The sequence below is a fragment of the Ambystoma mexicanum genome, chromosome 14, assembly GCF_040938575.1.
Source record: "Ambystoma mexicanum isolate Mex_15411 chromosome 14, UKY_AmexF1_1, whole genome shotgun sequence".
NCBI classification, from domain to species: domain Eukaryota; kingdom Metazoa; phylum Chordata; class Amphibia; order Caudata; family Ambystomatidae; genus Ambystoma; species Ambystoma mexicanum.
In genome coordinates, this window is record NC_090940.1 from 31,373,101 (window position 1) to 31,387,245 (window position 14,145).

Genomic DNA, 14,145 nt, shown 5'->3' on the forward strand with positions numbered 1-14,145 from the left:
CATGAACTCTGACCTGGAATAGGGGAGCTCATGGCTCGCCCCTTTAGAGGGATGATTCGTTAGAGTTCTCATGAACCTCTAGGCATCACCATTCAATTGCGGCAAATAGGAGTGATTTGAACGCGCCGCATACGTAACCTCTTTGTGGATACATGGAATACACAACTTCTATCTTCAGCGAGATTGGGATGCCATGGCTCACTATTATGTTCTACATTTCGGGATCACTTCCTAGGTGTTTGTATACGAGACCTTTTCTACTTCCGGATATCTTGATCAGTTGTCGATTAGTAAAAGATGGTTTAAGAAATGTGAAGAGCTTCTGACCATGTATGAGACCAACACCAAAACGCTGCAGGACAATCCGCTGTTGTATACGAGACCTTTTCTACTTCTGGATATCTTGAGCAGTTGTCGATTAGTAAAAGATGGTTTCAGAAATGTGAAGAGCTTCTGACCATGTATGAGACCAACACCAAAACGCTGCAGGACAATCGACTGTTGGTAAAGAAAAAGATCTGGGAATTCGATTGGATCCAAACCAGCGAAGACCGAAGGTCTTCCAAAACAATGAGGGACGCTCCTAGTGAAGCAAGAGCGTTCAATAAACTGCAAAATTATGTGGTCTTATTCCCAGACAACAGGAGGAGAGCCACATACATGAGATTCTGCCTAAACCTGATTAGAACTAAAGATCGAACAAAGAACTGGGCTGGAAAGAATAAGTCTAATATCGTATGTAGGTTTTGTAAAGCCTGCGACGAAACGCTTAAACAGCTGGTCTTATTCTGCCCCTTCTTTAGATCTCTAAGAACTAAACATCTTGGCCAAATGTTAAATGAATATCCACTGAGGAACGAGGAAGAATGGTGGCAGCAGATGTTCATGGGTTCAAACACAAAACTGACAAGGGTGTTAACCCTGTTTTTGCATGAGATTGAAAGGAGCCTTGAGATATCTGACACCGAAGTACAAGGACATTAGGATAGTGTCTAACATGGCTTAGTCATCACACAAAGCAAACTAATCACTCCCTGACAAGGTTCCTTTGGCACTAAAGACACAAACCGTGTCAAAAGGACGGAACTTTATCTCATGCATATGTTTTGTCTTGTTTTGTTATGTATTGGGTCTGGACTAACTCGAAGTGTTTTAAAGGTTTGTATAAACCAATCAAAATAAAAAAAATAAAAAATGTTTTAAAAAAGATGGGATCCTCCCGGGAGCAAGCAGAAATTGTCTTTCTTCCTTGTTAATGATTAGACAGGGAGAGGTGTCTGGTCAGTGGGGTTGTCAGGACTCCCATCGTTTGTAGGTCCACACAACATTCCCAGCCTGCTGATAATGTTCTGGAAACCATACTTATTCATTAGGGAACGTTTTCGTCTTAACGATCATTTGCTGTTTCCTGTATGCTAAAAGCACTGTCCTTTTCGTGAGCACCCCCTGATTCACAATTTTAGTGCTTCTTGGTTCGGAGTGTTCCGTAGGAGTCGAGCAGCTCATGCCAGATTCCTGGTACAGCAGAGGAAAAGTGCCTTTGCTTCAAGAGTGTGGTGTCTGCTGATGTTTAAAATGTTTACACTAGTCCTGTTCAAGTGTTGTTAGAATCAGCTGCAAGTATTCATTGTTTCCAGTTGCTTGAGCAGGTCCCTCAATTGCAAAAAGGTTTATGGAAATCTCTATATCGGCAGCTTTGCGCTTCTTGGGGTGTTGCTCGTCTTCAATGTCTGGAAAAGAAGTCAGTGGGCTTGTCGTATCCACAGCCAAACACCAGCTCCAAGTTTTATCATCGGTTTATCAGTCCTCATAGGTGGGTGGTGGTCTTTACTTTGATAATGGGGATGAGCAGTTAATGGTCTGTGGTGGTCTTAAAACAATGTCTGTGTGCGTGTGTGTTAATGTTGTGAATGTCTCGTAATACTAAAATGATTCTATGTCTTAAAGGTATCTGTATAAATTTTGGAGGAAAAAAAGTACAGGTTAAAATGCCGAATAAGACATTGAAAACAAAAACGAATGCCAAATATGTCGATCAAGGTGACGGGGGTTGTGGGGGTGTGTCTCGCTCTCCTTAATCGACATTCAGGGACTTCGGGGTGCCCCTGCTTCCATAAAAAGGAAAGCGGGGGACAAGTAAAGTTTTAAAAAAAGAAAGGACCCTGCAGTGCCGGTTCCCTTCCATGTTATTGAGAGGGATGGCGAGGCGGCGGCACATATCGCTGTGCGCCGCCAGAAGGTAAATAAGTAGGTGGGAGGGAGCAGGCTATCTGAAATGACTGCTGGAGGAAAAAACCAAATGTTATTTTTGAAAAAATAACTGTTGGTTATTTCTCCCTCTGTCATTTCGGATTTGTTTATATCATGGTAATCCTTTCTTAAAGCTGTCCCTACCCTGTGCAACCCACATACGATCACCAGGACTGCCCTCCCAGTTTCCCTAAAAGCCTCCTACACTCTCTCCAGACAGTGACACGCTCTTGGGCATGTTCCTTTTGGGGTTCCCTTCCCCCACACCCTATTTCCACTCCCCATAGCCCTCCCCATCCCACTTACCTTGTCTCATCTCTTGTTCTGGACCACATTTAGCCCTTCTGCTTGGCAGTGTCCCCACATTAGCCTTTTGCATGGTGCAGTCCCACCATTGGTAGACAGGGCCACAATTACTGTGATTGGTTCTTGCTCAATTTGCGAGTATTTTTGTTCTGTGGGTTTGAGTGCCCAACTGGAATAGGCATCAGTATAGGTCTTGCCTTTTTAATCAGGCAGCGATCACAGCTCCAAGGTCACATGGACTAGCATCTACCACTGTTTTGATGGTTCTTTTTCGTGTCAAAGTATGACATTCTGGTATCAGCAATGAGTGCATCTTTGATGGGCTGGAAGGCTTTTTGATGTGTGTCACCCCAGTCCCACTTGGAGGAGCTTTTTGGGGGGGTCTCTTAGTGGTTTTGCCAACATTGCAAGTTGCGATATGAAATGATCACGGCACTTGACCATTCCTAGGAAGCCTTGCATCTCTCTGACTGATTGTGGGGCAACTTTAATCGTCAAGACCTTCTTTTGGGTCTGCCTTTATACCATCTTTGCTGAACACATGGCCAATAAATGTTCATCTCTCTGAGTAATTGATAGCCCTTCATGTGTAGTGTGTAAGGGAGGCATGGAATCACAAGTAAGACACTGACCCAAAAGGTACAGTTTTGAAAACCTTTAGTGAATTTTCAATTGTGTTGGAGAAACTCCTACTTTGCCCTATAGCTAAAATGGCAGTAGTCTCGACCATCAAATATGAAATAAAACACTCCTAGTCGAGTCCGTCAAATCAAAATGGCCTGCCCTATCGCTTGTACAAAAAGTGTAAAAGGAAGATGATGTATGCAAAGTTCAAATATAAAGAATAAATGTATCTGCGTCAAACTCTCCTCCCCACATTGGACAGCACAGAGCAAGGCAAGACCCGTAGGCAAGATGACACACTCTGGCTCAGATTCTTAACACAAAGGTAGTTCACAACGTGGATCGAGGCCTGCCTGGCCTTCCACATTAAAGTCTCAGGTTCCGATTTCCACAAAACAGTTCACCATTAAGTTCACGTCGGTCCCCCTCTGTCAGGCTCAGACCTCTTAAATCAAAGGTTCTCGTCGGTCTCCCCCTGTCGGGCTCAGACCTCTCAAAGCAAAAGAAATCACTTGCCAGGGTTCCCTTCCCCAAGCTTAATTCTCCTCCTTTAGGGGTCCCCTTCCCCTAACCTATTACCTTTTTGGTCTCCCTCACTCGGGTTCCGACCGTTTCCTGATGTCGAAGACTTTCAAATGTGTGTGATTTTTCTACAGATCTCTGCAGTACTACTTCCACTTTTCAATTTACACTCTTGTGTCATTTGCCCTAGTGCTTCCAGGTCTGAGTAGTTCACTGTTTATGCATCAAAGCCCCTTCCCTCTGAGTTAATTGTGATCACCTCGCTTTTACAGTTCATTCACTTTATCACTACAAAATTTTTACCTTTCTCAGAGACTTTCGAGTGGGCTACTTCCTTTCGCCAGACCACTCCGTTACTCAGTATCACTGACTTTACAGCTATCGTTACTTTAAAGTTCATTTGCAGGTCTGCCTTTCTTTGTGTATCACCCACACGTGTCCAGCCTTCAATTGTGTGATATAATGTTGCTACTTCAACCTTTCTTTAGCACACACCGGTTTCTCATGTCACTTGCCCACTCACATGTTGTGTGTGTTTCTTTCTGGTCTTTTACTGTCTTTCATTTTGTGAGTCAAGGTTAGGACAACAGGTGTGGCCTCGCCTCCCCAACTCTGCCGTTCACCCGGGAGGTTCGCTGGTGTCCTTGAAACACAATGCAGCCTTCTCGATTGGGATTTGGCCTTCTCCACATATATTTCACAGCCTTTTGGAAGCAACAACCTCCTGTGGGGAACTCCTGGTGTTTTCCACCCGTGGCTCTCGTTACTCGGTCCGTTGCTCTGCTCCAGTAGGTTTGCCTTTGCTCCGGAAGTTCTGCTCTTACTCGTATTCAACCTTGCTCAGAGTGTGTCTCTATGTTCTGCCTTTTATCCGTGTGTGGAGAGCTAATTGGCATCAGATGTATGCACTTAGTCAAGTGCCTGACTTTGCCTGACCCAATTAGTGAGACATGTCCAATACGATGTGAAAGAGTTAGCATTGTTACTCTGTCGCCCTCTTCCTCAGCCCAGTGTTTGTGAAAAAGGGGGGGGGTTGGGACATTGGATAATCCTATGTAATAGGAGGGATCATGGGTACGGGAAAGGGAGGAATACCACATCTCACCATCGGCTGTCTCACCCCCACTACCAGAAGACCCCTCACCCAGGTGATCATTGTGCACTGGTCCACCCCCAGGAACTAGAACCAAAAGCAATGGCTGTGTCCTGGCCACCTGGATGACAGATCCCCGGGGACTAGTGTGTGAGACACCCTTTGGATTCTCACAAGTGTCAGCCTATGATCTTTTAGTTAGTGGAAAACATCTGTCAGTCTGGGACGAGATTGTCTTCAGTGTGTGAATATACCAGAATTTCATAACTCGTGTTTGAGACCTTGCAGATCACAGAGGATAGTTTGGCTGGTGTTTTGTAACTCTTCTTTCCGCAGAAGGCACAATCTGTCTTTTATATCTGCAGAGATGTATGTATTAGGAAAGTCTTAATTTCTTGGTACTCGTTGCTTCCCTTGAGTTGGTGGTATCACGCTTATAGGTGAAGCTTGGAGAATACTGTAGCACCATTAAGCTCTGCAATTTCCAATTACGTCTGTATTTCCAACACCTCCCAATTCCTGTTCTTCCTTGGCACGAACCTTGGTAACAGGATCAGGTAGTACACCCTGAGGTGCCCACTTTGACGTTTGAGTGGCTTATCAGGTTTTTCAATGCTAGAAGGAGCATACCAGTTCCAAGGATTGCCATATGAGAAGGCATCTGCTTTGCTGATGTTTCAGAGAGTGATTCATGTATTGTTCAAAGACGTAAAAGGAGTAGTGGCATTCCATAATGATTTGTTGCCGACTATTGAAGAGCATAACTGAATATTAACAAACGTTAAGTATTCTATAGTGTATGGACATGACCCTGTAGAGGAACACAATAGGTTCTCCTAACTTCTTCTCTGAAGTATCTTCGGCATGGTCTATTGGCCGTAGGGATAAAGCAAAGGGAAGGATTGGTCAAAGGAATCAAGGATGCACCCAAGCCTAAGGATAGTGAACAGTTGTTATCCTTTATAGATTTGAGTGAATACTATGCAAAGTTCATGAGTGGTTATGCAAACAAGACTGAACCTTTACATGAATTGTTAAAGAAAGGGTGACGTATGAATGGGGTGCACCAAGAGGAAATAGTTTCGAAAAAAAGGTTTCCAGGGCATCGGGGATGTGATTATTTCCACACAAACCTTGCATGTGTTTTATGAGGTTGTACCATGGGTTGGCGATAGATGCATGTACGTATGGGTTGGGGGTTCTTATGACCAAGAAAGTGGGAGATAAATAATTGCATTTGGTTCACACACTTTGTGCTCCGCAAAGTGACATTATTCAGTTAACGAAAAAAAGGACCTTTGGCATGCCTTTGTGCGCACGGTGGAGCATTTTCAGTCCTATCTTTGGGGTACTGGTGTACAGCAGTCCCTTTGCAGACAAACCATAAACCTTTGTTGAAAGGTTAAAGCTGGAGGATCTTGCAATACCAGTGAGACTGTCTAGTTTAGCCTCAAAGTTACACAAGTATTTCTACACAACAGAATACGTTTGTGGAAGTGAGAATGTATGGGCATATTGTCTATGTTACCAGTGGCAGTGAGTAAGAACGATATTATTGTAGGGAGTGAGGTGTAATTGGTTGTGGGAAGTCTGTGTGATGAGGTTTCAGATGAAGAATGGAAGAAAGCATTGGAGGAGGATGAAACCATAAGGGAGGTGATGTGGTATAAGGAGAACGGTTGGCCTAAAGAAACAAGTGCTTATGGAAATTCAACTTTTTCTTAAAATTCATTAGTTCTCCAATAAGGATGCTTTGCTGATGCATGAATATAAAATTTTACCTTCAACGTGTGTACAGAATAAACTACGATGTATTGCATTTGGGGGGGCACTGTGGAATGACAATGACAAACAGTTACAGGATCAGCATTGGTGGCTATGTATGGACAGGGACGTGGATTTGTTGTTGGGAGGATGTTGTAAGGGAGGCAAGGTATCACAAGTATCACACTGACAGATGAGCTACACGTTTGAACACCTTTATTACATTCTTGGGGTTTGGAAAAACTCCCACTTTATCCTATTGCTATGATCAGAGTAGTCTCTACCATCAAATAATAAAGAAAACACAGTCCTAGTCAGTCGGTCAAATCAAAATGGCCTATACTCACAGAATCTAATGTCTGCCCTATCTCTAATACAAGAAGTGTGTAAAGGGGAGTGTGTATGCAAAGGAAAGTCAGTGTTATAACATAAAGGGTTAAGGTGGCTGAGTCAGCTCTCCTCCCCACGTTGGACTGCATGGAGTAGGCGGCCCCCATAGACAGGATGACACACTCTGCCTCAGGTTATCAAAAAAAAGCAATTCAGAACGTGGGTCGAGGCCTGCTTGGCCTTCCACATTAAAGTCACTTATTTCCAGCTCACCAAATGTTCTTTCAAAGTTCAACAAAGGTTCATGTAGGTCTCCCTCTGTCGGGCTCGGCCCTCGTAATCCCAGCACTTGCAGGGGTTCCCTTCCACAAGCTTCATTCACATTCGTTAGTGGTTCCCTTCCCGTAACTTATTTCCTGTTCGCGGTCCCCCTCAGTCGGGCTCGGACTTTTCACTGATGTCGAAGACTTTCGAATGTGCAAGGCCTTTTCCATAGACCTCCGCAGGACCACTTCAACTTTAAATTTAGCTTTCCCTTGTGTTATTTGCCCCAGTGTCTCTTAGTCTTGATAGTTCCTAAACACACAGAGAAAAGTTCAAAGAAATCTTTCTCTTAAAGCAATCCCCTTTTAACTTCCCTTTTCGACTTGATTAATCTTGACCGTTGTGCATTTCATAGTTTGTTCCCTTTGTCACTTTATCACAAAACATCAAACATTTTGCTGAGACTTTCGAGTGGGCTGTTTCCTTTTGCCGGACCACTCTGCTACTCTATCACTGGCTTCACAGTTATCGGTAACTTTTAAAGTTCACTATTCGTTTGCTTTCTTTCGCATCTCATCAGCACGCACCCATCCTTCAATCGTGAGATACACTTTTGTAGCTTCAATCTTTCCTCGCCACATACCGGCCTTCATGTCTTTCGCTAACTCACCAGTTGTGTACATTCCTTTCTTGTCTTTGCGGCTTTGATTCACAAGTCAAGGTTGATACCACAGGCTTGGCCTTGCCTTCCCAACTCCGCCGTTCACCCGGGAGGGTCACTGGCATCCCTGAAATACAATGCAGGCTTCTTCTTTTCTGGGATTTGCCTTTGTCTGCATATCCTTCACGGTTTCCTGGAGGTAACAACCTCCTGCAGGGATACCCTTCCCTCTTGTCCCTCGATCAGTCCTGCTTCAATCGTTTGCCTTCACCCCGGATGATCTGCTCCTTCTCGTGTCCCACCTTGCTCAGAGTGTGTCTTTATGTTCCGCCTTTTATCCATGTGGGATGAGCTAATGGGTATCAGATGTATGTGATTAAGGTCAAGTGCCTGACCTTATTAACTTGACATGTCCAATGAGATATGCAAGTGTTAGCCTCTTTAGAAAGGTGGGGGCGTGTAGGGAATGCATGGTATCACAAGTATTGACACTGACACAATTTGTAAAACCTAGATTGATAATGTTGGGGTTGGAGAAACTCCTATTCTGCCCTATAACTAAGATGGAAGTAGTCTCGACCATCAAGCGATAAAGCAGTCCTAGTGGAGTCTGTCAAATCAAAATGACCTATACTAACAAAAACCTAATGCCTGCCCTATCTCTTGTAAACAAAAAGTATAAAAAGAAGAAAATGTATGTAAAATGAAAAGTCAGTGTTCAAATGATAATGTGGGTGAACTAGCTCTCCTCCCCACATTAGGCCTCGCGAGGTAAGGCGATCCTTATAGGCAGGATGACACACTCTGGCTCAGCTTTCAACACAGTACACAGTTCAAAACCATGGATCGAGGCCCACCTGGCCTTTCACTTTTAAAGTTCCTTTCCCTGGCTTTCCAAAATAATATTTTATCCAAAGGGTTCACAAAGGTCCCCTTCTGCCGGGCTCAGACCTTTCAACACATTGTTCTCGTAGGTCCCCCTCTGCCGGGCTCAGACCTTTCACCACACCGTTCTTGCAGGCCCCCCTCGCAAGGACTCAAACCTCTCACAAAGGTCCCCCTCTGCCGGGCTCAGACCTCTTATGATACAGTGCACACAAAGTTGCAAGGGGGCTCCCTTCCCCAAGCTTAATGCAGTTCGGGTCTCCCTCATTCAGGCTCAAACCCCTTTCGGATGTCAAAGACTTTTGAATGTGCGTGGATTTTGCTTACTGACCACCGCAGGCCCACTCTGAATCAACATTCATTATTTATTTTCACTCTTGCTGTTTGTTCGCCCTTTAGCTTCAAACCATACCCCTTTTACTGAGACTTTTGAATGGGCTACTTCTTTTCACAAGACCACTCCGTTACTTAGTATCGCTTATCTTGCAGCTGTAGTTCACTTTAAAGTTCATTCACGGGTCTTCCTTTCCTCGCGTTTCATCCACACGCGTGCATCCTTCTCTTATGATATGATGTTGCTACTCCATTCACTGTAACGCACCGGTCTCTCAGGTCGCTTGCCAACTCACCGGCTGTGTGTGCTTCTTTCTTGTTTGGCACTTTCTGATTTTTGAGTCAAGGTTAGTACCACAGGCTTGACCTCGCCTCCCCAACTCTGCCGTTTACCCGGGAGGGTTGCTGGCGTCCTTGAAACACAATGCAATCTTCAATTGTGGGATCTGGCCTTTTCCACGCATCTTTCACGGCCTGTCGTAGGCAAGGAACTCCCATAGGTAAGCCTTGGGGGTTTCAGCCCACTACTCTCGTCCCTTGATCTGTTGCTCTGCTCCCGTAGGTGTGCCTCCATCCTGGAATTCCTGCTCATTCTTGTGTTCCGCCTTGCTTAGAGTGTGTCTTTAGGTGTTGCCTTTTATTCGTGCAAAGTGTCACGGCTTTCTCCCTTCGCTCCCGTTCCCGCCACTTGGGGGCATGTTTTGGGGTTTATTCCCTACTGGACATTTCCTCCGAACCTTATGCTACAGTGTCCTGATGAATTGGGAGTGCTAAAACCTTATTTCCCAAATTACTTCCCTTCCGGATCCATTCCAGGTTTTTGGCAGCCAGCATGCTACTGCTACTTTAATCAAATGACTATTCTTCCCAGAATGCCTGGCTCACTGCTTCACCTCCTCCCTTGCAGGACAAGGCTGGGTGGAGGATAGGCAACACCTGTGGCTGCAGGTGCAGCAGGCGGCACGCCTGAGGGGTGTGCTCGTTAAGCAGCTTTAAAAGCCTCAGTTTGCTTCAGTCCAGCGCTGGTCATTGTTGCTGTGTTCCTGTTGTGACTGGTCCCTTGTTCCTAGCGTTTGTGCTTAGTACCTAGTTCTTGTTCCTTGTTCCTAGCTTTTGTGCCTAGTACCTAGTTCCTGTTCATTGTTCCTAGCGTTTGTGCCTAGTACCCAGTTCCTGTTCCATTCCTAGCGTTTGTGCCGAGTTCCTAGTTCCTGTTCCTTGTTCCTAGCTTTTGTGCCTAGTGCCCAGTTCCTGTTTCTTGTTCCTCTGCCCTGGATTTCGGATTCTTGTGCTTAATTGATTTCTGCTCGCTGGATTTCCCTTTCTGTCTTCCTCTGTCTGCAGACAGCCTGTCTCTGTGCTTTACCCTTTGATGCTGCCCAATTCGCCTGTGTTTTCTGTTTCTTTGTTGCTGTCCTTTGCTACTGAAAAACCTGATGCTTTAGTCTTTGCCTTTATAGATTTAGCTTCCTGCCTCAAGGTTTCCTTTTGTGATATCATTTTCCCTGCTCCTGATCCTTACTTTCTATTGGGATCCATTCCATGTTTTCCATCTCACTTCTGCATTCATTTCCCATGGATTATTAGGTGTGGGTGTTATTGTTACTAGTCCCAGTGTAAATGCCCTTTTGTTTCCTCACTATGTTATATCACTATTTGTACTCGCCCCTTGACTAGGGTCTTATGTATTTAGTTTCCTCCACCCATTGCTGTTATAGCCTTCAGGGTTCCTGTTTGATCAACTGGGTTCGTGAGTTTACTGACATTCAAGTGGTCTTTCCGGTCCTCGTGAGTACAGTTTCTAAGTTCCTTATTCTGTATCATCCAGAGTGTCAGCTCACAGATCCTGTCCTTGCTTGCCCTCTACGTGGGTTTAGCGCTGTCAGTATCTGTAATAGCATAGTGGGTAAGGAGTTTGCTGACTTTCCTTTCAGTCATAAGGAGGTTCTAAGTGCTTACCCCACATTCCTTTTCATATATAGGTATTATTGTTTCTCCTGGGTTTTAGTATACACAAGTCTTGGGTTTTGTATGCACATATTTAGATTCAAAGTTGTACACTGTGAGATTCCGTGCACATTGCCTTCTTCCTTTCTTAACACGAGGAGAGCTAATTGGTATCAGGTGTATGCACTTAGGGTGAAGTGCCTGACCCGATTAACGGGACATGTCCAGTAGGATGTGAGAGAGTTAGTCTGGTTACTCTGTCAGCCTCTTCCTCGACCCAGTGTTTGTGTAAAAAAAGGGGGGGGTTGGGACTTTAGAAAATCCTAAAAAAATAGGATGGGGTAGAGAAATAAAAAAGGGGGGACTACTGTGTCTCACCATCGGCTATCTCACCCCACTCCCCAAAGACCCCTCACCCAGGTGATCCTCCCACGCTGGTCCACCCCCAGGAACTGGATCCAAAAGTGATGGCTGTGTCTTCGCCACCTGGATGACAAGTCCCTGAGGACTATCAGGTGAGATTCCCTTTGGTTTCTCACAGAGGGGAGTTGCAACTTTGGAGAATCCTATAAAATAGGATGGGGTATGGGCGCAGAAAAGGGGGGAATACCGTGTCTCACCATCGGCTGCCTCACCCTCTAATCCCCGAAGATCCCCCACACAGATGATCCTCCCGCCCTGGTCCAGCGGCAGGGTCAGGATCCAAGGGCAATGGCTGTGCTCTGGCCACCTGAGAGAGAGATCCCTGGGGACTAGCAAGTGAAACTCCCTTTGGTTTCTCACAATGTACTGTGCTTAGTGCGGTTGATTCACAAATGACAACTAGACATGAGGCAATGCAAATGGGTTATTGGTCAAAAAGGCCATGGGTTAAAATTGCCTCTGATTTTGTCAGTCCATTGGAGGACTTGTCCTTGTATGATTGCTTGTTGTGTTTGCGGTCAAGTACTATTCTAGTTAATTGGAGGTGGAGTTTATGTCTAGTCCAATGACATATAGTATTGCTAAGTATTTGTGTGATAACTTCTGTAGGGAATGTGTACCAGAAACATTGGTAACCAATATTGCATTCAATGTGTATCAAGGGTGATGTAAGCCTTTTTGAGTGAGTTGAGAGTCAAGAGTTGGAGAACTGCTTTGTATCACCGTTGAGCGAACAGGCTTGTGGAGAGGGCCAATAAGATGATCAAGCGCTGCATTCAGAGTACTGTGGGGAACCAGGTGGGCGTGCATATTGCAATAAGTAACCTGTTGTAGTCTTATCATACCACATTCTGTAATGGGTGTTACTCTGTCCAAGTTATTATGAAGTAGGGGGCTGTATGCAAACCAGTGCCAGCTGGGATAGGTCAAGTTTGTCAGTCAGAGGTTGCCCACACCAATGGCGAAAGATATAAGGTCTAGAGTGTTGAATGATCAATATAAAAACAAACTGCAATATGATGAGTGCAACATGAATTCATGTCAAGATATTGCAGTGGGGGATATGGTGTGCATTTGTAAACCATATAAGGTTTCCAAGGACATGCAAGACCTGTTAGCTGCAATGCAGTCAAATTGAGTGGTGTATAGGGTAGATCTCTGTCTTTGGCTGGGGCCTCCCTCTGGAACAGCCTCCCTGCCACTCTAAAACTTGAGGAGAATCATCTCCGGTTCTGGAAGCACCTCAAGACCTTCCTCTTTGCTTCTGCCTTCGCTCCCATCTCCCCTGCTGATCTGTTCTCTCTTGGCACCGTGCACCTGGCCACCCTCTGTCTTTTGGGCCCAGGAACCTGCTCATCCTGCCAGCCTCCCGCACTGCCTCCGAGCCACCCCTTGCACTGGGGTCTGTATCTGTACCCATACAGCCCCCCCTTTTTCTTCCTGCACTTATCGGACCTACCCTTTCTGCTGCCTTAAACTTAGCACTTGCAAATTGCTGGCTGCATTACCACTGTTTGTTGCCTTTATTATTTATTTATTGTTATTTATCTGTTTCTCCTCTGATTCGCACTTTCCACCTCTCCCCCCTTCCATGCACTTTTACCCTCCCCCCTCTCCCATGCACTTGCGCGTTCTCAATGTCACTGGGCCTAGTAAGATTGCTGTTTTGTTCTCACCTGTTCCCCTCCCTTGCCTTGTCGCGCTCTGAAACACTTGTGTACAAGTGCAATAGAAATAAATTATCAATCAATCAAAGAAAGGGTGTTTCAGCAGGACTAATGTGGGCCAAGTGGAAAAGTGGAATTGTGGTATGGCGGGAAGGAGGATGTTGTTATTGAAAAATATTATTCTGCTAAATTACCTAGACGAGTTTTGGAAAGTGGGGCTATGCAGTTCTCAGAAAATGCTTCTCACAGGGCAAATTGAGTGATCGTGTGCATGGAGTAGACGATGAGAGTGTAGGTCAAGGCTGTCTGAATGAAAGACATAACATTAGTAAATCCAGAAGACACCTCAGGTGTGCAGTCTAGCTATCAAGTTTTAAAATGACTTATCCTATGACTGATATGTTAGGAATATGCTCTGTTTCGTTTCTGTCATGTTTCTAAATAAAGAGGAGATATATCCTGTTGTTTAATGATTGCACAGTGTTGCATGTCCCAGGAGTATGGTGTCCAACTGTGGCGTATTTTGCTGGACTGTCCAGATTTTATGGGCATTGTCCCACGTCCAGTGTACACCCTGTCCAGGATGTTGGAAAGGTCTGGCTGTGCTTGTCTGCAGGCAGGACCAAAACATTACCAGTGCTAAACCCTTTGTGCAATGTTTCCCCTGTGTTCTGTCACTATCTTGGTAAGACCTTGGGCCTCATTACGACCCTGCCGGTCCGGAAAGAACGGTGGTGGTAAAACCGCCACCACAGTTCTTCCGGACCGGCTGATTACGAGTCCTGTAGGCGGGTTTAACACCACCCGCCTGCAGGCGGACATGGAAATGCCGGCTCTGTCATAGGCTGAACCGGTGTTTCCATGGTCCCCTTGGAGTCTTATGGGGCTCCATGGGAATGGGGACTTAAACAATTACACCTCCAGAATTCCAGAGTCACCGGGGTCGTAATGCCCCGGTAATTCATGGAATCACAGAGGCGGAATGGTAATACGAGTCTGGCGGTAACCTGCCAGTTTTTCTGGCTCGGTTACCGCCGGACTCGTAATGAGGCCCCTTGTCTTGTGGCAGCAGAACA